This window comes from Miniopterus natalensis, chromosome 5 (assembly GCF_054644295.1).
Source record: "Miniopterus natalensis isolate mMinNat1 chromosome 5, mMinNat1.hap1, whole genome shotgun sequence".
Taxonomy (NCBI): domain Eukaryota; kingdom Metazoa; phylum Chordata; class Mammalia; order Chiroptera; family Miniopteridae; genus Miniopterus; species Miniopterus natalensis.
This window is the reverse complement of record NC_142085.1, coordinates 79,906,817-79,928,299: the sequence shown is the minus strand read 5'-3', so window position 1 is coordinate 79,928,299 and position 21,483 is coordinate 79,906,817. Positions and strand designations below refer to the sequence as shown.

General features: G+C 37.7%; 1 protein-coding gene and 1 pseudogene across 3 annotated transcripts in view; one reads left to right on the top strand and one right to left on the bottom strand.

Annotated features, from left to right (window-relative positions):
- The window catches only part of GRM1 (glutamate metabotropic receptor 1), a 258,781-nt gene that overhangs the window by 149,185 nt on the left and 88,113 nt on the right, over positions 1-21,483 (bottom strand). The window lies entirely within an intron of this gene.
- LOC107545722 (isoamyl acetate-hydrolyzing esterase 1 homolog pseudogene) lies at positions 1,828-19,595 on the top strand (annotated as a pseudogene).

The window sequence follows — 21,483 nt, the reverse complement described above, 5'->3', positions numbered from 1 at the left end:
AGTGCTAACAGAGCCTTGCATGCACCCACCCTTCTCTTCCCCTGCTCGGCACACCCCAGCCTGCTACTCCCTTTGAACTCCATCCACCAGGGCTCAAAGTGCCCCAGATCCTACAGCGATCAGGCATGATGATGATGCCCACGAAGGGCCCTTGGCGCCCACGACCCTGGGAAAGCGAGCCCTGGTTCTGCATGCGACAGCACATGTGGTGTGGGAGGAGGACCGGGTAAGTGGACAGGTATGGACTGGGCAGGGGTGAAGCCGCCCCCAAGTTTGCTTACAATCCCAAGATTGCACCATGCTCTCAGTTTGCCTTTAGAAAAATCTATATGTCCCAGAAAAGGATTCAAAGTAGACGAAAAGACAGATCTAACTTACAAAGAGAAAAAAATGAAGAACTTGAATTTCAATGTACCGTTTCTAGGTATAGTTACTGGGGGAGGGGGGGGGGTTGTCTTTTTGCACTGATTCCTCGGCCCGCATAACATACTGCGGCATTGTAATGATAACAGTTCAGGTTCTTATGTACTCAATGAAAAAATAAAGTTTAAAAGAAGTTCTCCATAAGAATTCACCGACCCTTTGTAACTGTCCCCTTGTCACTTTTGTTGCTCTGACCTTTTGAACCAGTTGTCAGATCAGCAAGCCGGGAACAGTTTGCTTCTTAGGTTTTCACTCGCCTGAAATATACACGCTGGGTTAAGTGAATCCTCAAAGAGGAACAAAGAGGAACACAGAGCACTGAAGTTTCCCATAAGATAAATGTTACCTTTTAAAAGAAATGTATGCTATGGAAGAATGTAAAACAGTAGTTCAAAAGAAACCAAAATACAAAAAAATTAGCTTTGTAGAAAAAGGAACCATATATAACCTTCTTTGTCATTTTTAACAAAACCTTAGAATATTATAAACACTTTTATACTTTAAACACATCCTAAATTGAACCCCAAAGCATCCCAAAGCTACTTTTCACAGTGCTTAAATTATGTAAGTGAAATAAGGCAGACAGAGAAAGACAAATACCATATGATCTCGCTTATTTGTGGAATGTAATGAACAAAATAAACTGACAAACAAAATAGAAACAGAGGTATAGATACATGGAACAGACGGACAGAGGTCAGAGGGGAGAGAGGTGGAGGGGACTGGATGAAAGAAGGTGAAGAGATTAATCAAAGAACACCTATGCACAGCCCACAGACACAGACCACGGTGTCTCGAGGCCAGAGGCTGGGGGGCTTGGAGGGGGGGAGGAGGGGGGTATAGAAGGGGGGAAATTGAGTAATAGTGTCAACAATAAATAAAATATAAATAAATTTTGGGAAAACTTCACTAATTAGAAATAGTTTGAACATGGAACCACTGGGTATTTTTAAATGCATGAGTTTTTCATGTGTTAATTCATTCACTAAGGAAATATTACATAGCACTGTGTCAAGGGGAGAACTCTGTCTGGGCTAAGAGCTAGGAGGCAAGAAGCCTACAAAGACAGAGCACCGTCCTCACAGGATATGACACTATGTCTTAAGGCGTTACATGAACGTTAAGCTGCAGAGCTGATGCAATCAGGGCTGCTGCCTTACACCCGCTCCGTTTCCTCATACCTTCCCCAGGACTCTGAACACAAAAAGCCCCTGTGAATGTTCGTGATGGTGAGCATTCTCAAAGGACACACAAACAAGGTTTCCAAATTGCTTTAACATCTGATTTTTTAATTAGTAATGAACTGAGGGTTTCTTTTATAACTTCTTTGCATTATAAATTTATTCGGTGAACTCTTAAGAAACATTTAAATTAATTTGTAATTGTTTCTGAATTACGACGAAAATGAATGAAACGTATTGTAAAGATGAAGTTCTGAACAGGGACACTACACCCTGTGACATCAGGCCCAGCTGTAAGCGTGATGCCTTTGACTCCGGTGTTCGCCCCTCTCTCCTAGGACAATATGAAGTTACACAAAGTAAAGACAGCACACTGCGTGTCCTTCCAATTTTTAAAATTATTACAGTTACATAGGATCTTTTTCAAATGAGAATGTGCATATCAAGAAAATTAAAAGGATGTATGTCCGGATAGAGATATTTGTGGGTTTACACGCACTTTCTGTGCTAACTCTGAAAGCTCAGGAAATTAGGGTAAGTTGGTAAAAGCTTTCATCAATAAAAAGCCTGTGTGCTACAGCACTCCTTCCTGCTCCTTGGCATATTATAGCCTTTTAAATGGGAGCAGGAGAGCTACGCTTTTCTTTCTTCACTTACAATCTCAAGCAGCCCAAAAATAAGGGGTTGGTGAAGTTCCTGCTAATCCACCTTATAAATTAGCAGATGCATAATGGTAGAGAGAAGACTGGCTGTTATCAGTTTGACAGTATCTAGTTATCGCTCCTTTGAAAGCTGTAGGTGCATGTAATTAACACTCAACAAGAACATTATATTCAAAAATAACAAGTAATTTACATGTGTTGAAGAAAAAGGGAGCTCATTCTGATAAAAGTTTGGCATAAATAGTGATTTAAAATAATACACTTCCTTTAATTGGAAAGATTTTTGCTATCCACACACCTACAGGATAAAAGAATTAACAAAGTTTGGCAGTAATGAATGCTCCAGCATCCAAACTTGGGGGAATTTATGTGAGAGTTAGAGTTTTTTCATAATCTTTTCTGACTTTTCCCTTCCTATGGAATTCAAATTTAGGAGATAGGCTCAAGTTTCAGAATTTCAAAAAGTCTTAAGGACCTTGTAAAATAAACATTAAGACTCCTCTATACATACTATGTGGCAGACATATGGTCAGGTGGTCTTGTCTGGAAAGAAGCTTAGGTGCCATCAGGTCCCCTGGTTCACAAACTTGGCTATAGTAGTGAGAGCTGGGCTGTCCACAGGGGAAACGAGCATTCCTCATCCAGCATAAAGCTGTCACTGGGATGTGGCTGTCTAGTAGGGGCACCCCTACATGCATTTCTCTGTGCTAGCTGGATTCCAATGTCCTAGTAGATGACAGAGAAGCAGATGAAAGAAGATGAAACATCCAAAGAGACATGTAAGACAGTATCAGCTTAATGTCATATAAGTTCAGTTTAGGACCGTGATTTTTCTCAGAGGTTCTTAAATCCTTCTTGGACAGAACTATGTCTGCATCTGGGTGCCAAATGGAGACTGAGGGATGCTAGTTGATGTGTTGGCAAGTTCAATAGGGGGTTAGGTAGTGGGACAACTGGAAGATAGAATAGTTGTACTAAAAGGGAGAAGCTCTTATTTTGAAAGATTAAAGTTAGAAAATTCTAAAAATAAAATAAAAAGGCTCTATTGGTTGGCTGAATTAAAGACCTGGTTGATGAAGCTGAGAAAGTTAAGAAGATATAAGGTCAAAGTGTCAGTTGAATTTTAAATCATTGATTCAAAGGCTCAAAATATAACAGAGAGGAAAACTATAATACGGACTCTAAAGTCATAAAGAGAGGTAGACATATACTATGGAAACTGACAAATAATGAGAAAAAAAGGTGTCATTAGTGGATAATGTAGACATCAGAAAAGAAACAGGTTTGCAATAAAGCTAGGATCTGGAAACAGCCCAAGTGCCCATCAGTAGATGAGCGGATAAAAAAAGCTGTGGGACATTTACCCCATGGAATAGTACGCAGCTGTAAAGAAGAAGGATCTCGTACCCTTTGGGACAGTATGGAAGGACCTGGAGGGTATTATGCTAAGTGAAATAAGCCAGTCAGATAAAGACAAGTATTACATGATCTCACTTACATGTGGAATCTAAAGAACAAAATAAACTGATGAGCAAAATAGATCCAGTGACATAGAAGCATGGAACAGACTGACAAATTTCAGAGGGAAAGAGGGGGTAGGAGAGTGGGTGGGGAGAGAAGAACCAAATAACTTATATGCATAAGTTCATAACCCATGGACACAGACAATAGCGTGGTGAAGGCCTGGGGTGGGGGGTGGGTGCAGGGTAGAAGGGGTTAATGAGGGAAAAAGAGGACATCTGTAATTCTTTCAACAATAAAGATAAATTTAAAAATATAAATAGAAAACAGGTAGTTCAGTGGAAAAAGCATAAAGCTGAACACGGAATATATGAACAGATAAATGCAAAAAAGGAGAAGCCCAAATTGTTAACATCCTCACGAAAATATTTTTAAGCCACTAATGATGAGATATATGCAAATTAAAACATTGAGAGAATCACAGAATACCCATTAGAATGATAAAAAATAAGAACAGGGGCTAAAAACCAAGTGTAAAAAAAGTTACATGGAGACTGGACTCCTATATACTGCTCACAGGAAGGTAAACTGGGTCAGCTACCAGAGAAAGCACATCAGCAATATTTTGTGAAAATCAAGTCTGTGACTACCCTCTGACCCAGTAACTACAGTCCGAGGTATCTTTCTTAGAGAAATGCTTTCACAGGTCCAAAAAGGGACAGGGATATTTATTACAGCAGCGCCTTAGAAACTACTTAGGTCTCCACCATTAGAAAAAAAATGAAGTTTAAATTGTGGTCAAATGCACAAGGAAAAAGCAACAACCTAGATATAAAACGTAGAATAAATTTTTTAAACATGACATTGAAAGAAAAAAGTAAGAACAAAGAAATTTACAGAATAATACCAATTACATATACTTAAAACCGATATATGCACAAAACAGATACTGTAGGCTTTTGTCTCCGCTTCAAGAAATGTTGGGCTCGGAGGAGCCGTCTACGCCCACCGGGTGGTACTTGCACCCCTTCACTCTGCCTCCAGGGTGACCTGCTCACAACCTTTGGCCAGGTGGCCGTTCCCTCCTGCAGGTCCTTCACTTGGCTCCGTAACATGGCACCCTCTCGGGTATCTCCCTCTCGCTGGCTGCAGTGTCTCAGTCTCTTTGGCTCCCTGCAGCTATTTATTTTCCCAAGTTCTAGATGTCCCAGTGGCTCAGGGTTCAGACCTCAGATCTCTTCCCTCCTCTATGACTCTTGTTCGAGGTTCTCTCACCCAGATCCCCCACTTTGAATATGACTCTTGTCCGTGGTTCTCTCACCCAGATCCCCCACTCTGAATAGCCCGTATGTCCTACTGACTTCCAAATTTTGCACCTCACCTCAGAACTTGCCTTTGAATCCAGCTTTGATGATAAGTCTAAATTCAGAGGCAAGTTCTCCACATTCATGATGGTAAACCTGTCCATAGTTATTCAAAACAAAGCTTTCTCTCTCTGCCTCTCCTCCCCTCCCCCTAAACCCAAAAAAACTACCACTCCTACAGGCTTCTTCATCTTAGGAAGTGGGAAATACCTTCTTCCAGCTGCTTGGTCCAACTTTTCATTCCTTACATCCAATACGTTAACAAAACCCGTCGCCTCGACTCATGAACTATATCCATAATCTGGCCACTTTTCACCTCCGCCATTCCCTCCACCCTAGTCTGACCCCTCGTTATCTGTCCCCTGCTTAGATCAGTGAGTATGATAAGAATGGAGGAAAGAAGATGAGAAAAACAGTGATAAGCATTATATTAATGATTTGCTTACATATATTGGATATTTTCTGTATTCCGGGAACTGTACTAAATGCTTTAATTCAGTTCCCTTTTTAATTCTCAGATAAATAGATATATGACCTGAGATTCTGCCCAAGGTCAAATGACAAGTAAGTTGCAGAGGCAGAATTCCAGCCCAGCTCTATACAATTTCAATGCCCCTCCATTCAATACAAATGTTATCTTCTATAACCAGAATAATATATTTCCTTCACGTATGTCCCATTAGTATTTTACATACTGTGTTAAATAAAATTTAAAAAACAGCAGATAATGGCCCCATTTTTTCTAATTCAATTTAATGTCATGTAACCGGTGTGACTGATATCTGTTTGAAAATGTAGCATAAATATAGGGGTGAGCAAAAGTAGGTTTACAGTTGTGAGTACGTGAAACAGAGTTAATTCTTGTAGTATTTATTTATTGTAGTATTATTTATTTGTATTACAACTGTAAACCTAGTTTTGCCCGCCCTTACTTTGCACTAAAAGGAGTATTTCAGAACATTATCATTCTACAGATCGCCCCGTTTCCATAGGAAAATGCCTAGCATTTGGAGATTGTCTTGGAGGGCAATAAATCTTATTGACACTGGAAGTTAAGCAATTTTATGTGTGAAAAGGCTAGCAAGTATTCTGGATGATTAGTTACTTGGTCTCACTTTAGCACATTCAAAAGGTCATAAGCCAATATGTTTATTTCAATTTTTCCAACCTCTTTTGTTTTCTTTTTTTTTTTTTAACTTTATTGTTGACACTATTACAGATGGCCCCATCTGCCCCCTAACTTTGCCTACCTCCACCTAGCTCTCTTTCCTCTGGCCGTCACTTTTGTTCCTTTTCCAGCACAGAGAGAAACCATCATATATTCAATACAAAAGCATGTAAACATTAATTTGTCATGGACCAGACGTCGACTGACAGGAAAGAACAAAAGGCAACAGACTACTTTTAGGTCAGTATAAGAGAAAGGAAAAAGAAAATGGAACTAACTTAAGAGGCAGAAAGGAATGAATAAGATTCCTTAAAAGAAGAAAAGTGGAAGCAAGTAAGAGAGGTAATGCTGAACCAAAAGTTAATTAATGGAAAAAGAGAATTCGATGTTTCCGCCCTCCAGTTTCAGATCATCAAACTTGACCACAGGTAAAGACCCTGAAACCAGAGGGGTATTAGAAGCAAACCAAATCCACTTTGGCTACTTAATATAAAGGGCTGAGAGTGAAAGGCTCTGGCTAGAGTTGGGAATAAAAGCAATAAAGGGATCGAGTAGAAAATCATTGTGTAACCACCTCATTTATTTTTACAGCAGCCTTCATTGTGCCAGACACTCTGCTGAGTGCTTGGGGGGAAACCGCAAGTAAGACCTGATCCTTGCCTGCAAGGAACTCACAATTCTATTGGATGAATCACACTAGTATACAGGCCACCACGAGACAGCAAGGTAAGTGCTAGGACAGAAGAATGCACAAGGTGCTGTGAAAGGAGACACTAAGGGGATGGGGTGGTGGGGTGAGAGCCCTAACTCAGACTAGGAAACAGGCTTGGGAGAGAATGGACCGGTGAAGCTTCTTCAAAGTGGGAGTCACTTAGGCAAGGGTGCATGGAGGCCCTTCAAAACAGCAGGGATAGAGCCTGCAAAGGCCAGAAGTGAAAGAGAGAGATGGCAGGTGCGCAGAGGATGAGGTGGTTATATGATGATATCATAGAGGTCACCTGAAATTAGATCAAAAGAAGCCATAAATAGGACGCCAAGGGGTTTGAGCTCCGTTGCAAAGACTGCAATTCACCTTAAATGCTTAGATCAGGGAATTACATGTTCTGATATAGCGATGGGAAGAACAAATGGAAATAGAGACAAGTTTGGGGAGATAAAATTGCAAGGGTGAAGTCAGGAAAGTCCGTTAAAAGTTGTGGCAGTAACCCAAATGAGAAATGATTTTTGTATATGGTATAAGGTAGGAGGCCAGTTTCATTTTTTGGATGTAGCGATCCACTTTTCCCAATGCCACTTATTAAAGAGACTATTTTCCTCTGTTGTATATTGTTGGCTCCTTTTATGAAAAATTAGTTGACCATCTATGTGCATGGGTTTACTTCTGAGCTTTTTATTATTTCCATTGTTATATGTGTCTGCTTTTGTGTCGACACCATACTGTTCTGATTACTACAGCTTTGTAATACAGTTTGATTTCAGGAAGCACGATGCCTCCAGTTTTGTCCTTTCTCTCAAGATTATTTTGGCTATTGGTGGTCTTTCGTGGTTCCATACAAATTTTAGGATTGTTTATTCTATTTCTGTGAAAATTGCCACTTAAATGTTGATATGAATTGCACTGAATCTGTAGATTGCTTTGGGTGGTATGGACATTTTAACAATATTAATTTCCCAGTCCATGAGTACAGAATGTCTTTCCACTTATTTACATCCTTCACAATTTCTTTTATCAGTTTCTACAATTTTAGGTGTACAGGTCCTTTCACCTTCTTGGTTAAGTTTATTCCTAAGTATTTTATTCTTTCTGATGCTATTGTAAATGGGATTGTTATCTTAATTGTTTCCAACGCTTCATTGTTAGAGTTTAGAAATGACACTGACTTTTATATATTGATTTTGTATCCTGCAACTTTATTGAAATTGTTTCTTAGAGCTAACAGTTTTCTGGTGGAGTCTTCAGGATTTTCTATTTATAATATTATATCACCTGCAAATAGAGAAAATTTTACTTGTTTCTTTTAAATTTGGGTGCCTTTTATTTCTTTTTCTTGACTGATTACTCTGGCTATTACTCTGGCTATGTTTAATAAAAGTGGTGAGGGTAGACAACCTTGTCTTGTTACTGATTTTAGAGGAAAAGCTTTCAGTTTTTCATTGTTGAGTATGATGTTTCCTGTGAGCTTGTCATATGGCTTTTGTTTAATTGTGATACATCCCCTCTACATCCAGTTTGTTGAGAGCTTTTCTCATCAAAGGTCGGTGAATTTTGACAAATGATTTATCTGCATCTATTGATACGGTTATCATTGTTATCCTTCACTTTGTTGATGTGGTGTTATTACATTGATTGATTTGTGAATGTTGAACCATCCTTGTATCCTGGAATAAATCTCACTTGCTAATGGTCTGGCTTTGGTATCTGAGTAATATTGGACTCAAAAAATGACTTTGGAAGTGTTTCTTTCTCTCCTCTTTTTTGAAAGAATTTGAAAAGAATTGGTATTAATTCTCCTTTAAATGTTTGATAGAATTCATCAGTAAAGTCATCTGGTCTGGGACATTTCTTTGTTGGAAGGTTTTAGATTATCAGTAATCAGTCTACTTAGATTTTTCAGATTTTCTTTTTTTATTCATTCTTGGTAGGTTGCATAATTTTTAGGAATTTATCAGTTTATTCTAGGTTGGTCAATGTGTTGGTGCATAATTATTCAAAGTAGTCTCTTGGGGTTTTTTTGCATTTCTGTGATATCAGTTATAATGTCTCCCTCTTTCACTTTTAATTTTATTTACTTGAGTCCTCTCTCTTTTTTCTTGTTAAGTCTAATTAATAGTTTATCTATTTTCTTTATCATTTCAGAAAACCAGCTCTTAGTTTCACTTATCTTTTATATTGTCTCTTTAGTCTCTATTTCATTTATATCTTCTCTGATCTTTGTTATGTTTATCCTTCTGCTAACTGTGGGGTGAGATTTTCTTTTTCCAGTTCCTTGAAGTGTAAGTTTTGGTTATTTATTTGAGATCCCCTTTTCTTCTTGACGTATGCACCTATTGCTATAAACTTTCCTCTTGGAACACTACTTTTGCTGTGTTCCATAAGTTTTGGTATGTTGCATTTCCACTTTCATTTGTTTCAAGGTATTTTTATATTTCTCTTTTGATTTCTTCTTTGATCCATTGGTTGTTGAGCAGCATGTTGTTAAATCTCCGTGTATTTATAAATTTTCCTAGTTTCCTCTTGTAATTGATTTCTAGTCACGTATCATTGTAGTAAAAAAAAATGCTTGATATTATTTCAATCTTCTTAAATTTAAGGCTTGTTTTGTGGCCTAACATATTCCCTAGAGAATGTTATGTGTGCATTTGAGAAGATTGTGTATGCTGCTGTTGGATGGAGTGTTCTGTATGAGTCTGTTAGGTCCATCTGACCTAATTTATCATTTAAGTCCAACGTTTCCTTATTGAATTTCTCTCTGGATGATATATTCATTGTTGAAATTGAGGTATTAAAGTCACCTGCTATTTCTGTATTGCTGTCGATAGAACAACACAGCTCTGTTAATAGCTGCTTTATTTGTTTACATTCCCTAATTCTTTGTTAAGAAAAAATTTTTCAAAAGCTCATGTCAAGAACGAGATGACCTTTTTTCCCCCTACTGTGCCAGGTAAGCATGTCTGACTGAAAGGAAAAGAAGTTGTAATTACTAGGTACATTAACTATTGGTTTTCAAACATTATGTTCCAAATGCAATGACCAGCCAGACAAGTAGTCAATAGTCAGACTTGAAATGATAGGTAGATAGATAGGTGATAGAAGATAGTTAGATGATAGACACACACACAGAGAAATACACAGATATATATGGCTTAGATAAAAATTAAAAATATTAGAGCTATTAAAGTTTGCAGCAAAAAATTTAAATGAACCAATTCTGGAACCTCCTGTTAAACCCCTTCCCTCATCCTGCTCCCAGGATATTGAATGCGCTTAAACTCTCATTCCTAATTTCCGTCCTTTTGCACAATACTTATCAGAGGCAGATTGCATCATGAATTTAGAATCTGAGACAGAAGGGCCATTCTACGTGTTTGAACATTCAGAGCAGATAATAATGCCTACACTTTCGCTCTTAGAGGTAGTTTACCTTGAACATCTCATTCTCACTCTGTTGTCCGTATCGCTTACCCTCAAATTCATATTTTCCATATATTTATCTTCTGTGCTTCATTCTGGGTAATTTTCTCTGATTTTTCTCACTAGGGATCTTTTCAATTGTATTATGTTATATTTAACCATTTTTTATGAATTTCACTTTCAGGGACTACTTTCTTCTTTGTTAGATGTTTTATTTTGTTCTGTGTCAAATCTGCAAGCTATTTTGTCTTTTCTTACTCTTCATGACTTTATTCCCCTTTGATTTTTAAATTATTTTATTAGTACAGTGATTGTTGCAATTATTTTATTATCTCAAGTTCCAAGAGGGCGATTCCTCTTAAATATGTGTTGGCTAACTCCCACAAGGTGTAATATTTCCTTGTGGGTTTTCTATTATTTTCTTATGAACTTCTTTTTAGTGGGATTTTTTTTTTTTTTTTTTTTTTTTGCTGTGCTAGTCCCATGTACCCTTAATTAGTTGTTACATAATTATTTTGGTTTTACTTCTTCAAACCTCTAGAGTATTTACTAGTTCAGAAGGCTTTAAAATTAATTTTTTGTATTGAGGAGTCCAGCAAAATAATTATAAAATAAATTCAGATTCCACACCCATTTGTACTTCTGACCTAGGACTTTGATTTATCCCTGGAATATTTTTTCCCACCCAGGGCTATGATAGAGTCAAGTTTTTTGTTGCATCTTTGGGTAGATGAGTAAACTTTTCCCATGAGTAAATTTTTACTGCTTCCTCTTTAACTTAATTCCTTGTAGAGGTTCAGCTTTAGCATGTTTGTTCCCATTCCTTTACTTGAGGCAAAGGTTACATGTACTTTTCCAACGATGGGCACTGAACTCCACTCGTTAGCACAAAGGTCCTACCCAGACTCAATAATATTTCTGCCTTCCAGTCTTAGAGCTGCCACAGCAAGACACAAAGCTTGGTCTTGTGAGGAATTTAAAAGAATATTTTTTGGCTCATCTCATTATTTGATAATTGTACCTCTTTATACAGACAAAATATATAAGTTATAGGGGGAGTAGAGACAATAAAATGTTCTTTAAGTGTAGGAGACTAAGAGGGAGTCTTCATGGAGAAAGTCGCTTGGATTTAGTCTCCATGGGAGCAAGAATATCTCGGGGCCAGAAATGGGGGTGTCTGTGGCACCCTGAGTTATAAAGAGAATTTCCATTCTCTTGGAAGAGAAAATAAACAGATGTAAAGATTGTTAAGGATCTTGAATGCTGCTACAAAAAATCTTGACTTTGTCCTATAAACAAACAAAGTTGTTTGTGCCTTGGTCTGATATGAACAAAGAAGGGTTTTTAGGAGGATTGATTCAACACTGGGGTTCAGGATGGATTTAAAAGAGAATAGGTTTGGAAAAAAGGAAACCAGAGAAATGCTATTGCAATCATTTTGGTGGTATAGTGATTACATGTGTTTTTGAGGTTCCTGTTAATTCAATGACCTATGATAGTTCTAAGAATAATGCCTTTTTGAAACACTTTGAATGACAATGATAATTATGTGCAGAGATAAACATAATGGGCTTTAGTGTCATAAAGAAAGCACCCTGCACAAGATAGCAGGCTTTCTATTTAACCTACCTAACATTCAGTTTTGAGAGTTTTTTAAAACAGTAAAATAAGAATGTAAACAACCATAAGTTAGCAATTATCACAGTAAACCCCAAATGATGCCATATTTTCCTGGGTGTCTTAATAATTACAGAAAACTACTGTTACAAAATTTTCTATTTACTTGGCTTTTGTTTCATTTTGTTATTTTTTTAATCAAAATAGTTCATCGTCTATACCTTTTGTGCTCAGTTGTTGCAGATCTTTTTCTTCTTGTTTATTAGGGAATATAAACCACATTTCAGTGAAATTAACCCCAGTATTAAAAGGTCATTTTGTTGTTGTTGTTCATGAAATATGTCTCTACTCTCTTTGTACTTAGTGCATCACTGGGTACCATGGATCTTTTAAAAGAAGATGGTCTTCTGCACTGGACAAATTAATAAAACCTTAAGGCTCTTAAATAACACCTTCACAGTATGCCCTAATGCATACTTCACACACAAGTAAGGGGAGTAACAGAAAATTAGAAATAAATTCTACTTGATCAAAACTTCATACAGTGGCATGAATTGTAAATGCCTTTATTTGGAAAATACCATACCTTCTAGATCCTTATTAGTAAACACATATTCTTGATGCAGAATCTTGATTTATTTTACAGTTTCTTTATTTTTTTACTTTATTCTGAAATGTAGCTGGTATAAATAAAAATACTTTATTATAGTTAATTGATTAATCTATTTTAGATCTACAACTCTTCGAATAACTAAATCATATTCAGATATTACAATGGCGAAAGCTAGCACATTTAGAGTTTCAGGCCTTCTAGAAACTCAATAAACCAATCTTTTATAGAAATTAAGAGCAAAGTGAGCATTATACAGATGACCAATGTTTTGGGTTCTCCTCATTCTAGACATATAGTAGTATTGCTTTTCTTCCCTTCTTTTATTTTTTAATATATCTTTATTGATTTCAGAGAAAGGAAGGGGAAGGGAGAGAGAGAGATAGAAACATCAATGATGAGACAGTCATTGATCGGCTGCAGCCCGCAACCCAGCCATGTGCCCTGACCGGGAATCGAACCCCGATAGCCTGGATCCTAGGTCTACGCTCAACCGCTGAGCCATACGCAGCTGGGCTCTTCCCTTCTCTTAAGTTAGATGAGGTCACGTGACATGTTTTGACCAATAGAATGTTATAGAACTGACATTTGGTTTTGCTGGGCAGAAGCCTATGAAGTTCCCATCTGTCTGCCATGGTGCCCAGTGATATTCAAAATAGTGGAGGCTTCCGCACTTAAATTCTCAAGTGACGACGATGTAGACTATAACCCCTATAACCCAAGGTATATAAAATGTGAACAATAAATAAGTTTTTGTAGTTTCAAGGCCCGGAAATTTTGTGCTAGAGTATAATCTAGCACATTTTGATTGATATAGACATTTGAACAGAGAGAGGAGACAGCTGTAACAACAACAACAAAAATCTATAAAATGTGACACTGGTTTAGCAGTTAGGCAGTAAGTAGGGAAGAAACTGTTATCAGGTAAGCAGCTGAGGAGCTTCTGGCAAAATGACCACCTGTAATAATTTGGCAGGCAGATTGTGTACTCAATGAACCCCAAACACTTAGAAATGAGTTTGGAGAAAGAATATGTGTGGCATATGTGGGTAGGTATTGGCTGCACTTGACAAGGCATTATAAGAAAGATATTTGGTCAAGAAAAAATTAAGTGGGAACAAGACTAAGAAAGGAATTTAGATTCCCTAAATTCGAGAATATAAAAAAAAGAGAAAACTGCTTCACACTCCGAGATTACATTCATAGTCTTTGAGCAACAAAGGCCAAGTAAAACTCAGCCTGCAGGCAAGGATCAAATTAAGGGTATGACTGTAGCACTTGTATAAATTTCTGAATGGACTAAGGTGATTCAGAGTGACACCTACCTAACTAAAGGTGTAGCTCCCAGAAAATGAGCTTAATGATACTATTCTCCTCCAAGCGTAACCGGTACAAAGTATCTGCAATAAGTCAAAATTTAGAGATCTGTGAATGAGAAAGTTAAAAAATATAGCTATCCTAATACCATGTTTTACAAAGAACTGTGGGTGGAATTGCTGACTGGAATCAAGTAGATACGACACCCTCAAAGTTTTCAGAGAATATTACTGCCGTTAAGAATCACCACTCTGGACTGAAAAAGACTGCCCCTGATTAGGCTTAAATCAGTCCTTGAACATTCAATCATCTGCAGGCAGAAAGAGGGCTTAGGAAGCTTCTCAGGTCTGAAAGGCAGCATATACTCCTACACCAATTTTTCAGATGTGCTCGCAAAGACTCGCAGAAAATAAATCTCCCAGAGGGCCACAGAGAACTGTGGGCAAGGGGGCTACTGTCAGGTAGGGGAACAAGGTCTGTGCAAGAAATGTTCCCCAACCCAAGGGAGACAGCTTCACAATTTTGGTTCTATCAGATATCAGAATTGTTCTGGACCACATCAGCATTTGTTGTATGTCTTTCAGTATTCCCTTTCCAAATAGGAATGTTTGCTGAAGTTATCCTACTCTACTTCAACCAGTGCACAACGGACTATGAGGAGAAATCATCTTATATTTTAAATTCACATGTCTCCAGAACAAAAGGAGTCATCTTCAGGCCTGATGTACAGGCTACTACTTATCATCCAGATATCCTTGTCTATGAGACATATATCACTGGGTTGTCTCCCTTGGGAAGAGTTAAGTATATTTGGCGCAATACTACTCAAGCATAGAAAAGATAAAATACTGCCATTTGTGATAACATGGATGCCTCTTGAGAATATCACTCTAAGTGAAATAAGTCAGACAGAATAAGTCAAGAACTGCCTTAGCTGGTGTGGCTCAGAGGGTTGGAGCATTGTCCTGTACACCAAAATGTAGTGAGTTCAATTCCCGATCAGGGCACATACCCACCCCGGTTGTGGGTTCCATCCCGGGTCAGGGCACATGAGGGAGGCAACAGATGGATGTTTCTCTCTCACATTGATGTTTCTCTCTATAAAAGTCAATTAAAAATTTAAAGAAAAATCTCAAGGACCATATGATTTCACTCATATGTGGGATATAAAACTGAAAGGAACAAATGAAAACAAACAAACAAAAACTCACAGACACAGAGAGCAGTATGGTGTATACCAGTGCGAAGGAGGGTGGGGGGTACTAAAGAGTAAAGGGGGTCAAAATGTGGTGATGAGACTCAAGTCAAGAAGAATGCAATTGAGTAGATTCTCATAGCATTTAATGGGGTCACCCAGATAATCCACATGTACATAACTGAAAAGCAGAAAAGAGATACCAGCACAAGAGGAGGGGATTTCTCGATATTGAAAACAATAGAATAAGCTGTCTCAGAAAGCAGTGAGTTTCCAATCAAGCTAAAACAGAATGAAAATGATTGAGAAGTTGAAGAGAGTTCTGCATTGGAAGGGAGGTTGAACGAAATGACCTTCACATTTCCTCTGATTCAAAGATCAAGTGATTATAAATGTCTCCCTCTCTGTTGTTTTCATACTAATTTAAAACAAGATCGGTAGAAGCTAAGTGAATAGCCTGAACCCAAGATTCATGATAATCCTGTTAAACTTTACTAACTTGACAAGTGTTATTGTATGTCTGAGGTGACCCATTTTAATATTGAATTCCTGGCTAAATCCAGCCGTGTTCCAGGTCCTACATTTTACAGTGCCTCAGGGTTCTCAGTGGGGAGGAGACCTATTTAAATGCCCACTCCAACTGTGATTTACAGAGTAGATGGCCTGATTATTGCAGTACTTCTGAGGTATATAGGTATATCCTTCCATTTTTAAACTTGTTCCTAGTTCTACAGAAACCACACAAAGAACTTACCAAAATGTGAATATTTATGCCATAAACAAGAGACATAAATGAGGGTAATAATTGGAAGTACCAACAACAGGAGTCAGACTAAGGAAAGTAATTGACTAAGGGGAGAAAAGTATTCAAATTAAATAGGATAACACCACACAGTCACCCTGGGCACAAAAATTCTAGATGAGGATCACAGAATTACTTAAGGGAGATGCAAAGAAAAATTATAAGACCATAATACAAGGTACAGAAAAGTAACACAGAGATCATCTAATTCTAGCCCTCTTATTATATATAAAATCTAAAATTCGAGGATTTATTTACAACCACTTAGCTCTATTCCCATCCAGGTCCTAGTAGCTGATTTCAAGACCAGTAACTACCATTTTTACTGTTTTATCAGCTAATATGCATATCCTCTCCATCCATCACTTTATTTGACCCTAAATGTACCCCTAAGAGCTGAGAAGTAGGAAATAAAAAAGTATATAGTTGCATCCTAAAATCCATTATCTCCTTCTTGATCAATGAGTTCCTAGTTGGACATATGCCCAACCCAAAGAAAGAACAAACTGCTCAATCTCTCATGGAGCTAACTGTGGCAGTGTGACAAAGTTCTTGTCAATGAGATATGAGGATAGTGATGGATGTGTAGAACTTCCATGTCCTGCTTTTAAAGGGAAAAGGTCTCCACTTGTCTTCTCTTCTCTTTCCCAAACTGGACGTAGATGGCATAGTGAGCCCTCTTGAACCTTGCAGATGAGCACAGCACCCAAGGGAATAAGTGAACAACAAAGGGAAGGAACTTGAATCTTTAGAAGACCTCATGGAGTAGAGCTGCCCTTGTAGCCTCAAAGTGCCTATGTCCAGATTGTTAGTTTCATTTTATGGTAGTAACCAAGCTCAGACTCTAATTGATAAGGTAAAACAAGTATTTTTTGTTACCAATTTTTATGAGGAAATACCGATATCCAATTTGCCTAAGACACTTGGTCCCTGGTCAGTGACTCTCTTCAAAGAAAGTATTAGAGTGAAATGTTTTATTTGTTTAACCCCACAGCATGTACAACTTGTTTAGTATCATCAACGACCATGATTCAATTCAGTTCAGGAAAAAAACTTATATGCAAACCTGTGATGCTAAAAATGTGTGCTCCAATTAGCAAAGCTAAGAAAAAGTTTTTCTGAGAATGGATCCTACATGGATGAGCTAATATTCAAAAGTTTAAAGCACAGTTATGTAGAGTTTTGCCAAGTATTTTCTTTAAAGAGCAAGAAAAAACGGCAACTAATCATCACCATCAGAGTTTTGCCTGCTCTTCCGATAGGACATGCAAATGAATGATTTTTTGAACCATATTTTCCATTCAGATAATGTTTCATGTACAGCTGTAACAGACTTAAAGAGAACTGAGGGATGAAATTAGGTAATTTCTTGCAATCAAGGCAAATTCAAAAGAGGAAAAGTTTCATCCACCTGTTGTTTGGAAATTCTAAAGAGAACTCTAGAAAACATATGGCAGAGAGAAACACTTTCCTGGGGGGGGGGGGGGATTATTCTAGCAATCAAGCTTCTTGTCTTCTCTGTTTATTAATGAAATAAATCTGTTTCCAAACCCTAGGTTGTAACACTTTTATGGTTTACTACAAAAGAATTTTAAAGTATATCCTGTGAATATGAGATGTGAGTGAAAAAGTTCACAGCAGCAAAGTAGACCAGTAATTTTTCATGTGTACAATCAGTTTACTTTCAATGAAATAAGAACTTTTTGGATAAGTTATGGAAATGCTTAATATACCTCTTCACTGACTGAAACATCTATGCTTTCTCAATTACTTTTCTTTTTTAATGATCTCTTTCCTTATTTTATTTCCCTACAATTCTACTACTCTGTTCCAAGAACAATCTTTTGTTTACTCTTACTAACTATATATTTCCTCCCACTCTTATTTAAAAATAATTTCTCAAAAAGTGATTTCAAATGTTGAAGGACCTTCTTTAACAAGAAGCTAATGAGCAAAAGAATCTGATGAACTAAATAGATCCAGAGACATTGAAGCATGTAACAGACGATCATATTTCAGAGGAAAGAGGGAAGGGGGTGGAGGGTGGGAAGAGATTAACTGAAGAAGTTATATGCATAGATACATAACCCATGGACACAGTCAATAATGGGGTGAAGGCCTGGGGAGGGGGTGGGAGTGAGGTGGAGGGTGTCAACGGGGGGGGAGGGAATGGGACACCTGTAATACTTTCAACAATAAAGATAAATTAAAAAAAAAATTACAAATTGACTTTGATTGTCAGTCATCCTGACCCAATATTTATTCACCTGTTACTAGTGTCAGACATGTAGTCCATAACACATTTGACAAAGAAGGGACAAGGGGACAAAACTACTTTACTTGCTAATGGTTTGGGGAACGGGAGAAAATAACAGCCTGAGCTAAAACCTATGAATTTCTAACATTCTGCTGTTATTTCTACTCATACCAATATTTTTCTCTCAGAAGTCAGTCAAAAAAATATAAGTGGTTGTAACATAATAATTGCTGTAGGTAAACTGGGAGTACAGCGGTCATCGGGACTGAGTGCATTTGTATTCAACACAGAGATGGGTTAAAGATATACACCTTTTTTCCTTTACTCTTCTCTTTTGAAAACTAAGTTATTTGGGTTTCTCCTCAATCTTGACCATGTTCATAACTTAGGGGGACGATAAAACATATTTTGTTTAGTGAACTGAAGCTATCACACAGGCTTCATTATTCAGCGCCTCCGACACTTCGTTTCTCACCATCACTCTTGGGAGAGTTTGTAGATTCCTGTTTTGTTTTTAAGAGGTGACAAGTTATGTGTGAACATCTCAAGGTTCCCAGCCTCCTTCTAAGATCATTTTGTATTCACTGCAATGTCTTGCTGAAATGCATTTGTTATCCACGTGCACTACACATCTATTTGTGTACCTGAGGTGTGTGGGTGCCAGTTATCCTCAGTGGATCACCCTGCCTGCCTCTCCAGCTCCAGCCTGTCTCCTGCCAGACACACCACGTCCAAGCCACATGGAAGCTTTGGTTCCATCAGGGTGGATGGGGTGCCTCGTTGGCTGACAAGCTGGTCAGAAAATGTAATGTTCTGAACCGTAGATTTTCAGGCTATAATACTAGATGTATTATGCTTCTAAGATTAATCAGAAAAGGGAACATTTTAGAAAACTCAGTAGCAGTTACAATTTTCTTTGGTACCAATGACAGTGAACTAAAAGATGAGACTCCCAAGCACCACACCCATCCCCCTGGATGAGTACGTGGTAGATTTAAAGAACACGGTGCAGTGCCTCATGTCCCTGGGTCCCTGAGAGCAGGTTTGCTCTCAGCATGCCAACCCCTCTCTGTGAGGCAACTTGGGGAAAGGAGTGCCTCGTGCAAGGTTGCAAGTTAAATGGCCTGAACTTAATCGTTGGTGAATATGCCAGCACCTACACATAGCTGGCCCCCGAATGTGGGACTGACATGCTTGACCTGTGGGCTCTGGTGAAGAAGGATGGTCAGGGCTTTTCATCTTGTCAGATGGACTACATTTATCACCAAAGGGAAATGAGTTTTTGTTCTCACATCTCTGGTCTTTGATAGCGAAGAAAGTCTCTGCTGCTGCTGCTGCTCCCTTACTGGCGAGATGTAGCAGAAGCAAAACCAGAGCTCAGTCTTCTCCGAGATGGAGAGCATTAGGCACAGACGACAAAGTCTGTTAATTTACAGAACAGGATGTCACCAGTGCATCAAAATCCTAAGATAACTGATCAAAGAACATGTTTTTCTCAAGTTTAAACCTTTGCTCATGACCCTGGAACAAAAAACACTGACATTTGTTACCAAGAATAATGAAAGCATTATAATTTTTCAGGGAAGCTTTGTACCTAGGTACGTTGTTTGGCGTTAAATATTTATTGATTGATGCAGGTGTCACCAATGTCATAGCTACAAAGTACATATTTAGCTGCTTGTTGAGTCTATAAATGGAGAAAAGATTGTAAAAAAATACTATCCTCAGTTGATGAGCAGTGAAAATAGGGTAATTCTTGGTCTAAATGCTCCTCAGCAGATGTTTTATTATCATTTTATATTTCATAACCTATGGGTTTTAAGTGTGTTATCATGTTGAGGTTATTTCTAGTTAGATCAGGATTATATATCTTCTTCCATTATAACTAGAGCTAATCAGAAGATCTACTTTTTAAAATATTCATTGAAAGTGAGTTCTACTCAAGAGTCAATTTTTCTTTGTGTCACATATTAGGACAGTACTCTTTTTTTTTTTAGATCATTCTACAGCTAGAGTGTGTTAAAAGAACCACCAGGCTGTAGGCTACAAAGAATAGACCATTGAAAGTTTGTAAAGGCCCTATGAAGAAAACTAATTTTAATAAATCTTAAATCAGTGACATTAGGATGCTACAGTCCATTTTGATTTAAAAAAAAGAAAAAGTATTGAAGTTGTAAAACCTATGGGACAAAAATAAAAGAAAAAATGTTAGTTGTGTTTTTTTTAGTTAAATTTGTTAGGGTGACATTGGTTAATAAAATTACATAGGTTTCAGGCACACAATTCTACACTACATCATCTATATATTGTATTGTGTTTTCACCACCCCAAGTCAAGTGTCCTTCCATCACTAAACATTCACCTTCTGTCCCACCTTCTGTCCCAGACTCTGTGTCCGCGAGTCTCTTTTTTTTTCTTTGCTTAATGCCTTTCCATCAGTTGATATCACCTCACACAGTATGTATTTCACAGTTATTCATAAAAGCAAATATATATATATATGCTTCTGTTTCTAAAAGAGATAATTCTCTAAGTATAATCTATCACCTGAGAACCAGTGAAAACTATTTTTCTCTATTGCATAATCAATGGAAATAGACAAAAAACTTAGTTGTGCCCTTTCATCATCAATGAAATTAAACTAATGTGTAATTAGAAAATCTGGTGGTTGATATAAGCAGTAACAAAATTTAATAAAGACCTTCTAAAATTTGGTCCTATAATGTAAAAATAAAAACAGTTAAAGTCAAAAATCTGGGTAAAATAGATGTGACTTAAAGAAACAATGTAAAATGTAAATAACCTTTTATAGAGATTTGTAAAAACTCTAGAAAGATAAAGGAATAGAGAAGAGGGAAACTGAGGCTTCTGAGTTCTAATTCTAGGCATGCTACGCACTCTACAAGTTAAACAATGGGCCCCTTGACCTTCAGTTTTCTCTAATATAATAAATAGCAGAATGTTCAATCTATTGACCCTATACTAAGACCAGCCCATTCCTTCTCCAAATGCTTAACTGGTATCACCAGGGTCACCTCTCTGCAAGCCCAGCCAAGCCTTGGTCTGCCCAGGGTAACCGATGCATTTCTGGCAGTGAGGTCTGAAGTTAGACTTGCTGCCCTAGGTCCAGACGGTGGTACCAGGGTTAGTGCTAAGAATAAATGTGCAAATGAGAGTGCGGATTTCATTTTCTTCAACACACTCTATTTTCCCAATTTGTATAACTGAAATTCTCCAGTGGTTTGTAGTCTGGTTCTTTACTTCTTATCTGCAAATAGATTATTAAGAGTCCCC